The sequence below is a fragment of the Nicotiana sylvestris genome, chromosome 8 (genome assembly GCF_000393655.2).
Source record: "Nicotiana sylvestris chromosome 8, ASM39365v2, whole genome shotgun sequence".
Taxonomy (NCBI): Eukaryota; Viridiplantae; Streptophyta; class Magnoliopsida; order Solanales; family Solanaceae; genus Nicotiana; species Nicotiana sylvestris.
The window spans coordinates 11702742-11715789 of record NC_091064.1 but is presented as its reverse complement, the minus strand read 5'-3'; positions in this window follow the sequence as shown (position 1 = coordinate 11715789).

Here is a 13048-nt window from a genome sequence, read left to right as displayed (position 1 = left end):
ACAACATTTCAAATATCAGTCGAAGGCTAATTGTAGACATGTGATTTTTGACCTTCCCCAAGATTTTTCATACTTTAGCACGTAAATATTTAATTTAGGCTTAATAGCGCTATTTCAACTCTTTTTACTCTTTTACTTTTATTTTATTACAGGAAAACGAAAATTACAAAAAATAAGTTTATTAATATTTTATAGTCATTTTTAATCTTAAAAAATGCCAAAAATAACTTTGTTTTAACAGTCAGCCTTATTTTAATAGTTATTTTATTTAAGTAGGACTAATTAATAAATGAGATCGTATTTTTAATCTCGTTCGCGGGGAAAAAATAGAACTTGGACTCGAGAAACCCATTTTTAGGCCTAATTTTGGACTTAACCCATAATTCCCAAACACATAATTCCTAGGCCCATACCCCTAACCTAATCCATACCCCTATATAATAGTACCTACACTTAAAACATAGGCCTACGCCTAAAACACACAATCAGCCGCTAGAGCTCTTTCTTCTTCCCAAAAAACTTGGAAAAACTATAGAACAAAAATACACCCTGCCAATTGTCAGAACCCAGAAAAGAGAACACCTAAGAAAACGTACAGGAACAACGGAATTTGGCCATTCTATGGCTGGCCTTTCTTTCTCATAACAGCAGCTCAAGACCTTTCTTCCTCATGTAAAAAGCAGCTCTAAAAGCTTTAGAACCCACATGAAATTCAGCCCTTAAGCACCATGAAAACAAGTTAGAAGACAACTTCATTTTTAGCCAAAAACGACCTCAAGAAGCTGCCAAAAACCAGCTGAAAAATCCACCCTGAAATACCTCAAAATCAGCCGGCAACCAAGCCTAAAAATCCATCCAAACTCAGCTGAAAAACAGCCCTGCAAGACCAACAAAAGCAGCATGAAAACGTTACCCTCAAACACCCCAAAACCAGTCCCCTTCTCCTTCGTCTAAAGCCACCCAAACCAGCCCTCAAACGAGCCATAAACCAGCTCCAAACAGCCAACCAAACACCTGAAATTTCAGCGCTCAACCACCATCCAAACCCGTTCGAAATAGTAAAGCTTTCAGTCGAGGTCGTGGCGAGTTTTCGATGCTCCGTTCGAGGTCTCCGAGTGAAAAAGTCTATTTGATTCAACCTCATCGCTTTGTTCCTCTTGTAAGCCAGTTGGAAGCTCTTTGATAATTTGAAAAGTTAGTTCTTCTTCTCCTTTATTGATCTACTTTTCTTACGTTTTTTTTTCTTCTTATTTCTAGGTGTTGTTTTTCTTTTCCGTCATATTTTTGTTTGGTTTGTTTGAGAATATGTTAGTTAGACTAATTTTTTATTCTATTTTATGTGTTGCCTTTATTCTATATAATTTTAATGTTTAAAAACTTTCCATGGGAACTACATGGAGTTTCAGGGTCAAGATTAGTGAATAAATAAATTGGTCCATTAAGCTGAAATGTTGTTAAGCCCATTTCTATTGAATAGATATCCGTATGTTGGCCCAATTGTATTCAATTAAATAAACATTATCACCCCTTAACCAAATACCATTGCACTCATTGTTCCCTTGTAGCTATAGTACGAAATTAGCATAGATATTTTTAACAATAATAATAATAAACAAAGCGTTTATAATTGTGGACACGTTCGCGTGACATGATTTTGACGTGCCAAAAGAAAAGAGTATACGTACGCGTAACTCAATTCTTTAATTATGAATAGTTCAAGTGATTTAAAACGGTAAAAAGGTAAATGCACATAGGTCCTAAAAATGAGTAGTTAAATAATTTAAGCCAAGTATAAATTGCTATGCGACCGTACTAGAACCACGGAACTCGGGAATGCCTAATACCTTCTCCCGGGTTAACAAAATTCCTTACTTAGAATTTCTGGTTCGCAGACTTTAAAAGGAAAGTCGAAATTTCCTCGATTTGGGATTAAAAATAAACCGGTGACTTGGGACACCATAAATTATCCCAAGTGGCGACTCTGAATTTATTATAATAATCCTGTTTCGATTGTCACTTAAATTGAAAAAAACTCCCTTATACTTTTCCAGGGGTAGGAAAAAGGAGGTGTGACACTAATTATGCCTTTTTCACCGCTCTGTGCATTCTGATCGGCTGCTCGGGCATCTCTACGGACGCTATTTCCATGGTCGATACCCAAATTCCCATTAATGGAAATATAAGGGCTGACATCGACTGGATATACGACCGGTGCTCCATCGGGGTTGACTGGAGGTACTTTGTTTCCCAGGGCGACTATGTTTTCGTTCTCGCCATGAAGACCAAGGCCGTTGTCTGTGTGAGTGGATGCTACTTGAGAGTTTGACATGTTGATTCCTGAAATCAAAGACACTTACGATAACAAGCGTAAAGCAGTGTGTGTTATGGGAATTAATACCAAGCAATCACTATTATCTTTAGCCCCATGGTGAGCGCCAAACTGTTTACCCTTAAATTGGATAACAATTAAACTTATAATGTGGTTTTAAGGATACGTAATTTTACCTAATACCAATTGATAAATGTAAAGATTAGTAATAGAAATTAACAATAAGATAAAGCAAACCAGTGTTTGAACGAAATTCAACCCTCGAGCTTGAATACTCTCGAACTGATTGGTGCAAGAACAGTTAAAATATAATAAGCTGATGAACAAGAATATGAACTAAAGAAAAGGTGTTATATTGCTTTGATATCTCAAAGTGTAAGGTTCATACAAGATGGTTAGAACCCTCTTTATATAGTAGATGAATCATATTCATGGTTCATTTCTAATTACGGAAGTAAATCACATGATTAGCTAAACAACCGCCCTTGAATTAATTTGTTCCAAGATTTTCGCCACAATCTTCGATCAATCACGGATATCTCGCCTTGCTGTTATTGTACTTTGCTCGATGTCTGCCTCATTTGGTCTCGATCGCTACTGGCTTCGATATCGATAGGTACCTCGATCCTCGAACTCGATACCTTATCCTCGTGCTTTGGTCTGATCCATTGTGGGATCGACCTTTGATGCAACTCCTTGGTCTCGATCAAATAGTAGAATCGGGTAGGCCCGGTTTTAACATATACAAGCTTATTACAAAAATTGATCAATCACTAAATAATATTAATATTAGTCAATCAGCTATTTGTAGACGAAAAAAACAGTCAAATTTTTGCTTTCTTTTGAGTGAGAATTATTAAAATAGATTGGGTACATCTTAAGGAGCTTGAATCTCAGCTTTGGGATGATTTGGTGGAGTTTTGAGTTGGTTTGAATTGAAAATCCGAAGTAGAAGATGAACATAAAAAAATAATGTGTATCACACTGTGTATCACTTGTGTATCAGATATGATATCAAATGTGTATCCGATATGATATCAAATGTGTATCATATGTATATCTATGTATACCTGCATGTGAGATACATGTGTCGCAGAAGAATTTTTTGAACTCGATTTTAACTACGAATTTTGATATCAATTCAGTCTAGAGGTGTCAAACGGGCCGAGTTGACCCAGGCCCGGCCTGGCCCGACCCGGTACTTAGGGGGTCGGATGGGCTAGGTTAATGGGGTTAAGGGATTGGTCCGTTCACATTAATTCATCCGGTTAACCGGACCGGTCAAACCCGGTCAACCAAAATCCTTCTAGAACCGGTTAACCGGCCTAGCCCTGCCCCGCCCGGATCGGTTTAAAGGCTAGATTTCAATTTTTTTTAAGGTTTCAGAGTCTAAGGCAATGCAAAACCTTTGAATTTACTTTTTTTTCCCCGTTAATTTACTTGTTGTTAAATGTACACTTTTCAATTTCTAAGTTTGAATTTTGAAATAAATATAACACTTGCAATTTATAAGTGCAATTTTTCCCATCTTTATATATTAATATAAATTACAATAGTTTTACGAAATACAAAATTAAAAAAAATACTAACTTGGCCCGGTGCGGCCCCTTGGACCCGTAACCCTTACGGTTCATTTTTTACCCGAATGAACCCGAATCCGTTAAGCCCGGTAACCCCTAACTCGTAATCGGCCCGGTTCAAAACCCGGACGGTTTCAACTTTTTCCTACCCAGCCCGGCCCGGCCCACCCGTTAGACACCCTTAATTCAGTCCAAACCACCTCCAATCTTCTTCAAATTTTATATATTGGCTCGTCTGTATGTTTTCAATGAATCTCAATCATACCCATTGAAAAAAGCCTTTTTTGCTTAGATTTTTAGAATCTAATATATATATATATATATATAGAAGGAAATATGGAAGGAGATCTTTGTGTGTGAGTCTTGGATAGAAAGAACCTTATTTCTTTGGATTTTTAATTTTTATATGTCTTTGGCTAGTTTTGGTAAGTCTATAATTAATGGCTAGATGTTGATAAGTTTGAAATTTTTTTGGGACATTTTATAAGATTCCCCTTTATTAAAGTATATAATCAAGTTCGAGCCAAGCCCGGATCTACTCTTTAATGGAGTATTTAGTTTTTCGCATAGTGCTACCCCATTTTAAAAACAAAATTAATAATAAGGTGGTTGATATGGAAAAATAAAAACATTACTAATTTAAATTGGTACTTGCATTCAAATGTGACCGTTCGTTTAAATGAGAACTCAAGTTCTAATGAGATGAACTTAATACTGAACATAAATAAAGCTTTCAAGCAAAAGAAAAAAGCAAGAAAAAAAAAACAGAAAATAAACTCCAAAAAAGAAGGTAGGAGTAAAAAGTTCATAGCAGATGTAGTTCGAGCTTTCCCTTATTCCCTGTTAATACTCCTTGTTTTCCCCCTTAAATATTCTTGTTGTTGATCTGTTAATTACTTCTCCATCCGTTCTAATTTATGTGAACTTGTTTGATTGGACACAAAATTTTAAAAAAAATAAAACTTTTTAATTTGTGGTCTTAAACAAGTCAAAAAGGGGTCTAGAGTATTTTTGTGGTTATAAAAGCTTTTCATTAAGTGTAGAATTGAAAGTTTAAGCTAATTTGTTTCCAAATTTAGAGCCTGTTTGGACATAAGAATTTTTTCCCTTTTTGTTAAATTTTTTTCACTTTTTCATGAAATCAACGTTTGTTAATAAAATTTTCAAATTTCACTTGAAGATGCATTTTGGAATTTTTCGAAAATTTGAAAAATTCCAAAAAGTTGTTTCCAAAATTTTTATTCAGATCACTCACAAAACTTCAAAAACAGCCCAAAACTATATTTATGTCCAAACATAACTCTAAATTTCAAATGACATTTTCACTTGAAATTGTTTTCACCCTTTTTTCAAATTTTACAATTCTTATGTCCAAACATCTACTTAGAAAGTAATCATTCTTTTTAGAACGGATCAAACAGAAAATAAATTCGCATTTAAAAATAGAGGGAGTATCAAAACCAGATGGTTAATAGGCGACACCGAAGTTTGCCAGTGGAACAAACAGGGACAAGATAAGACATTTTTTCAGCTATCAATTTATTTTGTAGACTTATTTGGAGCATTTTCCAATATTATTACCGCATAGAGAGCCTTTTTTTTTTTCTAAATTATTACCGAAGTACAATGCAAAACAAAAACTTCGTCGTGAATGAAAGGAGCCATGTGCTGTGCTAGTGGGGTGGAAGGGACTTCGGGGGAAATTCAAAAATAGGCAGATTTATAAGTGATAATTGAAAAATAGTCACAGTTTCAAAAGTAATTAAAATTTAATCATTTTTCATGTAAAGAAAAATCTAAACGAAAATACTGTTCAAAATTTGAAAAATATTTCAGCATAATATATTGGAGTTCGAATTTTTTACATATGAACTTCCAGCATAATATACTGGTCCAACATAATATGCTGGAAGTTCATATACAGATGCTCCAATCTCCAGTATATTATGCTGGAACTTTTCATGTGTTGGACTTCCAGCATAATATGCCGGAAGTTCATGCATAGGTGCATCAATATCCAGTATATTATGCTGGAACTTTTCGTGCTGCAGCAAACTAGTAGCTATTTTTCAATGACTTTACAAACACTGATTATTTGTCAATTATCAGTCCGAAAACTGCCTAGCCCATGCTATTTTCATGAGAATTCACATCTCTTTGTAAAAAAATTACATTGTATATATAAAGTCTAACTCATATATATATATATATATATATATATATATATATATATATATATTATATGTTAGATTTCCCGAGTGAAAATCTTATTTTCTTTAACTTGAAAGCTCTCCTTTCAAGCTTCACTTGTTGTGTATTCAAAATTTTAAAACATTGAATGCTCCCTAAACTATAGTAGAGTCCGAAACCTAAATGCCAACTTTTTGAACTCAAAATACGTTTTACTGTGTAAAAAAGATACTTTTCTATATATAACGCGGTATACTACCGCACTATAGTTTAACGGTGTTTCTGTTGTTAAAGTATAGCGCGGTATAATACTGCATTATATATAGCGTGGTATAATACCATGCTATACCTATTTCTGGGCCCACCAATTAGTCTCCTGCATTTAACTGGCATAACTGTAATTCAAATATATATAGCGCGATATTATACCGCGCTATGCCTGTTTGTGGGCCCGCCAATAAGTCTCATGCGGTTAACTGACATGACAATAATTCAAATGGGTATAGCGCGGTGTAATAACGCGCTATACATAAAAAATTCAGCCTCTCGGGCTAGGCATTGCCTTATTTAAAGGCGTTAGGATTTTATGAAAATCCATTCAAAAAATATTCTAACTTCCATTCAAACTTTTCTTTTTATTATCAAGCATTTTTTATAATGTCTGAAGAGCCAAAAATAAGAGTTTCATTATATTGGGGGGTGAGGTTGTAATGGAGAATAACTCTATGAGGTATAGTTCATCTCTATAGTGTCATGTTAAATTGCCGCTTACAATGGAGTACGATAAATTGGTATCTTACGTAAAAAATGAGTTTGAGGAAACATTCGGTGAACATTAAAGTAACCGGTAGATTTTCGTATTCTGTGACTCCACAGGGGTTTGCTTATTATTCTGAGTTTAACATCGAAGATGATGAAACTCTTAGAGATTTTTTGCGAATTCCGAATGAATATAGGGAATTTATTGTAATAAAATTGTTGAAAATGTACGTCAAGGCTGAAGTCATTGGCAATAATGAGATTGCGCAAAGCAGGGATAACCCCCAGTCATCGGGTGGTTATTCTGGAGCAAGTTTAGCCCAACAGTTTCCGGCTGAAAGAGTTTGGCCGGATCTTAACTTATCTCCGCGGGCGAACGAGGAGTGAGAAGCGAGGAGCGAGAAAATAATTCCTCTCCTACTTTACATAATCCACAAGACAATTGGTAAACTTCAATTTACCTTTCTGTTACGATGTTTATTTTTTGTTGAATTGAATTTGTATTAAAACTCATATTTTCCATAGGGGGTACCATCCAGATATGAATTTTACAAGTTATGACCCCACGCCTATTTGGAATATGCGTAGTTCTGGCGGGTTGGATCACGGTGGTCCATCCGGGAGTCATCACCAACAGAAAAATATCCATCATGGAGTGTCAACACAGTACGACTTGTAAGTGAAGTGATATAGTTATATGTAAAGTATTTTTCATTTTGAGTAGCTTATCATTTTGTTCTTTTTGTGCAGTGAAAACGAGCAACTTGATGGTCTTGACCTAACTCAGTTGCCTGTAGACGACGTATTTACTCGTGATCTGGCAGATACGCAGAGTCAAGAAGATAATAGTAACTATGACAACAATGCCGATGAGTCTAGAGATGACACACCCTTCCCTGACGAGGGTGATGATGAGGAGGAAGTGGATGTCGAATCTGAGCTGACGAGGGAGCATGCTCCTTCACCTCCTATTAGACCAAGAGTGTACGAGTCTCACATGCCGTTTCATGAGCGGTATATTCCCTACCTAGATAATTTGCCAAGTATGTCGGATGTGGATGCCCTCACAAGGGATGTTGACGAATTTGGTTAGCAATGTGGGATGAGTCTAGACCAACGGTGCTAGTAAAGGGCATGTATTTTCCCGATAAAGCTCGCTTAACCAGGGCTGTAAAAATGTACAGCGTTAGAGAGTACTGTGAGATGACGGTAAGGGAGTCAACTCCGGAGGTATACAAGGTTGTATGTCATAGACAATTTATGGATTGTAACTGAATGTTGCGTGCGATCAAGAAGGAAACAGGGTTGTGGAAAGTGGGTAAATATATTGGCACTCACAAATGTGAAATGGACACATTCAATCAGAATCACTTCAACTTGGATGTAGACTTGATTTCTCTTGTCTTGATTTCTCTCTTGGATGTGTCCATTAGGTACAAGATCAAAGAGTGTATTACATCCGCCCATTAGGAATATGGGTGTACTACAACCAAAAGAAAGACATATCTCAGGCGCAAACGTTCATTTGAAATTATTTATGGTGACTGGGATAAGTCATTTTCATCTCTACCCAGGTACATGGCCGCACTGAAACACTTTAACCCCGGGATTATTGTTTAATGGAGGCATGAGCAGAGTCCGGGAATACCAGAATATATTTTCAACTATGTGTTCTAGTCATTTAAACCAGCAATTGATGGTTTTGTACATTGTCGTCCGGTAATTTCCATAGAAGGTACTTATATCTATGGAAAGCATGATATTAAGCTTTTGATCGCAGTTGCAGTAGATGCCAACAGACAAATATTTCCACTAGCTTTTGCCATTTGTGCCAATGAAAGCGAAGAGACGTGGACACTTTTCTTGAACCACTTGAAGCAGCACGTTGTCAAATAGTGTTCAGGTATTTGTTTAATATCTGATCGGCACGGGGGTATTTTAAGTTTGTATGGCATTTGCCTGAATGGAAGGAACCCTATGCATACTACCATTACTGTTTGAGGCATTTTAAGGCCAATTTTTAGAAGAAATATCCTGACAAGGCCTTGCATGATTTAATGTGGATGACTGTAACTAAGCACCAGTAGTGCAAATTCACGAGGCGCATGGAAGCGATCCGGCAGTTAAACGAAAGAGCCTATAATTGGCTGATGGGACATGAGCTTCACAAGTGGACATTGCATGTTGATGGTGGCAAACGATGTGGAGCCCAGGCTACAAACATGTCGGAGTCATTCAATAGCTTATTGAAGTCTGCATGTGGATTGGCTGTCACTGCCATGGTCCAGATGACATTCAAACAGATTGCGGAGAGGTTTGTTGAAAGGCATAGAGCTGCATCAGAATTGATGGACATGGGTGTTCAATTTATGCCAATACCGATGAGAAGATTTGAGAAATACAGGAGGCAAGCACATTGGAATTCATTTTTACAGTATGATCACGATCGGGGTATTTTTAAAGTTCGCACCGGTATCCGCGGACACCAGGGGACTAATATACAAACAGTTAATGAAGACAACAGGCTGTGTTCATGTGGAAGATGGACCATCTACCACATGCCATGAAGTGCTTTCAACAAGTTGGTTTAGGGACAACCAACTACGTTGATAGGCAATATAGTGTTGCTGAATACGTAAACACATATAGTGGGCAATTGCAGCCATTGGGTGCTGAGCATTATTGGCCGCGAGAACCATTTAAAATGTTGTGTAACAAGGAATATTTGCACAAGCTGCAAGTGCAAAAGAGAATGCATATACGGAACCAAATGGATGTTAGTGATACCGTTTATGTGACTAAATGTGGCATATACTCGCAAACAGGAGACGACCGTCGTAAATGTCCTTCAGCTGGTCAGGGTAGCGGTGGTAATCCAGCTCCTGATGCAAGTTCATCTAACGTACCCAACTATCAAGGATACGCCTAGTGTTTTGTTTTCATAATTTTTTTTGTAATAAGTGTCTGTACTTGTTTATGTTGCAATATCTATGTCACGACGCTAATTCCTAATCCCGATCGTGATGGAGCCTCTTGTGAAGACAAGGCCAACCACTTTAACCAAGTACATCTTTTAAAGTAGTTAATCAACACGAAAATAGTCTAAACATGGTTTAACAATACTGAATAGCGGAAATATCGATAACATTGTGGAAAATCCAACCCTACATAGCCCTAACCGGGGTGTCACAAGTCACGAGTACCTATAGCCATAATACAAGTATGATAAAGTCATATGCTACTACAAGTGTTTGAAAAGGAACAGAAATGATAGAGGAGTAGAGACACGGGGCTGCGGACGTCAACAACTACCTCGAAATCTCCGAAAGGCCTGCCTGGAACTGGAGGAAATCAGCACTCCAGAACGGAACCAGCTACGCCTGAATCTGCACATAGGGGTGTAGGGAGTAAAATAAGTACTCCAACTTAGTGAGTAACAAATGTAAATAATGACTGAAAGTAAGAACACACGTAAGGCATAAGGCATTCTATAATGAAGCAGTAAAATCACTTAAAAATAGTAAAACTAGAAAAATCAAGTAAAATTCTCTTTCAACCAGTAAACAGGTAATTGACAGATAATTAAGATAAAGTAAATAAATAGAAGTTCGCCCTCGGGCACAGTATCCACAAATTCGCCCCTCGGGCAACATCTTAGAACAGTACCAGCCCCTCGGGCCCAATCTCAGAACAATTCCAGCCCATCGGGCTCAATCTCTCATCACAATGGGTACCCGCGCTCACTGGGGGTGTATAGAGTCTGGGAGGGGCCCCTTACGGCCCAAGCACAATATCAAGCTACCTCGTGGCATCATAAACAAGTTCTAGGCCTCATATCAAAATTAACAAGCCACCTCGTGGCATACATATCTCAGGCCCTCGGCCTCATAATCAAATCAGTGTATCACCGCTGCGGCGTGCAGCCCGACCCAAAAGTATCCTCACAACACAGGCCCTCGGCCTTACTCAGTCAAAATCCTCACAAGCCCCTCGGGCAATAGTAAAACAGTATTTCTCAGCCCAAACATCATTTAAAATATCATTTAAGTATTAAAACTAAGTAAACATGGCTGAGTAGTAAAACATTGGAAGATAACATGACCGAGTTCAAGTGTAAAGTCAAAACAGTGAGGAAATATCAATAAAAATCCCCGAAGGGTTCATATAGTTGGCGCTAGGCCCAAATATGGCATTCAGCCCAAATAATAATGATAGCAAATAGTTTTCAATCAAATACGCGATAAAATCATCAGTCGGGACGGACCAAGTCACAAATCCCCAATAGTGCACGACCCCACGCTCGTCATCAAGCGTGTGCCTTACCTCAATATAGCACTACGATGTGCAATCCGGGGTTTCAAACCCTCTGAACATCATTTACAATCATTACTCACCTCGAACTAGCTAAATCTCTAGCTCGCGACGCCTTTGCCTCTCGAATCGGCCTCCACGCGCATCGAATCTATCCAAAATCAGAACGAGTACGTCAACATATGCTAAGAGAACAAAGCCCAAGCGAAAACAATCAACAAAGGGCACAAATCACGAAATTACCAAAACCCGACTCCCGGGCCCACTTCTGAAAAATCAGAAATTTTTACATCAATAGATTCCTCATGTCCCCATGAGTCTATGCATATCAGGAATACCAAAATCGGAGTTCAAATGACCCCTCAAATCCTCATTTTAAGGCCTCTAAAACTCAATCCCTAATCCTCTATTTTTAGCCCTTTAATTCCTTAAATTTCAGTCTTAATCCATGAAATACTACCATAGAAATGTGTTTTAGGTCCAAAATCCTTACCTTAACGAAGTTCCCTTGAAATCCCTCTTCCAAATCATCCAAAAGCTCTCAAGCCGAAGTCAAAAATGGTGAAATAACTAAATTTCGCGAAATGAAATAACTTATATGTTCTGCCAGACATTTTCGCATCTGCGCCTCTCCAACCGCTTCTGCGGTACCGTATTTGCGGTCATAGCTCCACTTCTGTGGAAATTACTTAACCAGCCAAACTTGCTTCTGCGATCATCCTTCCGCATCTGCGATATCCCATATGCGGTCCAACTCGCCGCTTCTGCGGTCCCTGACTCCCTCAGCCTTTCTGCTTTTGCGACCTCCCTCATCGCATATGCGGCGCCGCACCTACGGTCCCCAATCCGCAGGTGCAAAAACACAAGAAGCAGCAAAAACTTCAGCAGCTGCTAAATATCTCAACCTCTCAGTTAACCATCCGAAATCATCCCGAGGCTCCCAGGACCTCAACCAAAACCACAAACATAACCAATACCTTATTCAAACTTGTTCCAATCATCAAAATGCCCCAAACAACATCAAATCTACCAAATCACATCGGATTCAAGCCTAAGTTTCTAAAATCTTTCAAATTATGCTTTCGATCAAAAACCCAACTAAACCATGTCCGAATGACCTAAAATTTTGCATACACATCCCAAATCACACAACGGAACTACTGCAACTCTTGAATCCCATTCCGACCCCTATGTCAAAATCTCGCCTACCAACAGGAAATCGCCAAAATATCAACTTTGCCAATTCAAGCCTAAATCAACTCCGAACCTCCAAAATCCATTCAGGTCATGCTCCTAAGCCATAAATCACCTCCCGAAGCTAACCGAACCATCGGAAATCGCATCTGAGCCCTCTAACACATAAGTCAACATCCGGTTGACTTTTCTAACTTAAGCTTTCTTAAAAGAGACTAAGTGTCTCAAAGCTTACCAAAATCATTCCAGATTCAATCCAACCAACCCGATACCACATAACACGGATAAACAAAGCATAAAGAAGTAGAAATGGGGAAATCGGAGCGGTAACTCCTGAGACGATTGGTCGGGTCGTCACATCCTCCCCAACTTAAATAAATGTTCATTCGCGAACGAATCAAGAAACATAGCTGAAGCCTCAAACAGGTGAGGATATCTGCTCTGCATCTCCCGCTCGGTCTCCCAGGTAGCCTCCTCCACGGGCCGACCTCTCCACTGCACTTTCACTGAAGCTATATCCTTTAATTTCAACTTTCAAACCTGACGACCCAAAATAGCTACTGGCTCCACATAATAGGTCAAATCATCATCCAACTGAACCGTGCTAAAATCCAAAACATGAGACGGGTCCCCAATATACTTTCGGAGCGTAGAAACATGAAATACCGGATGCACACTCGACAAG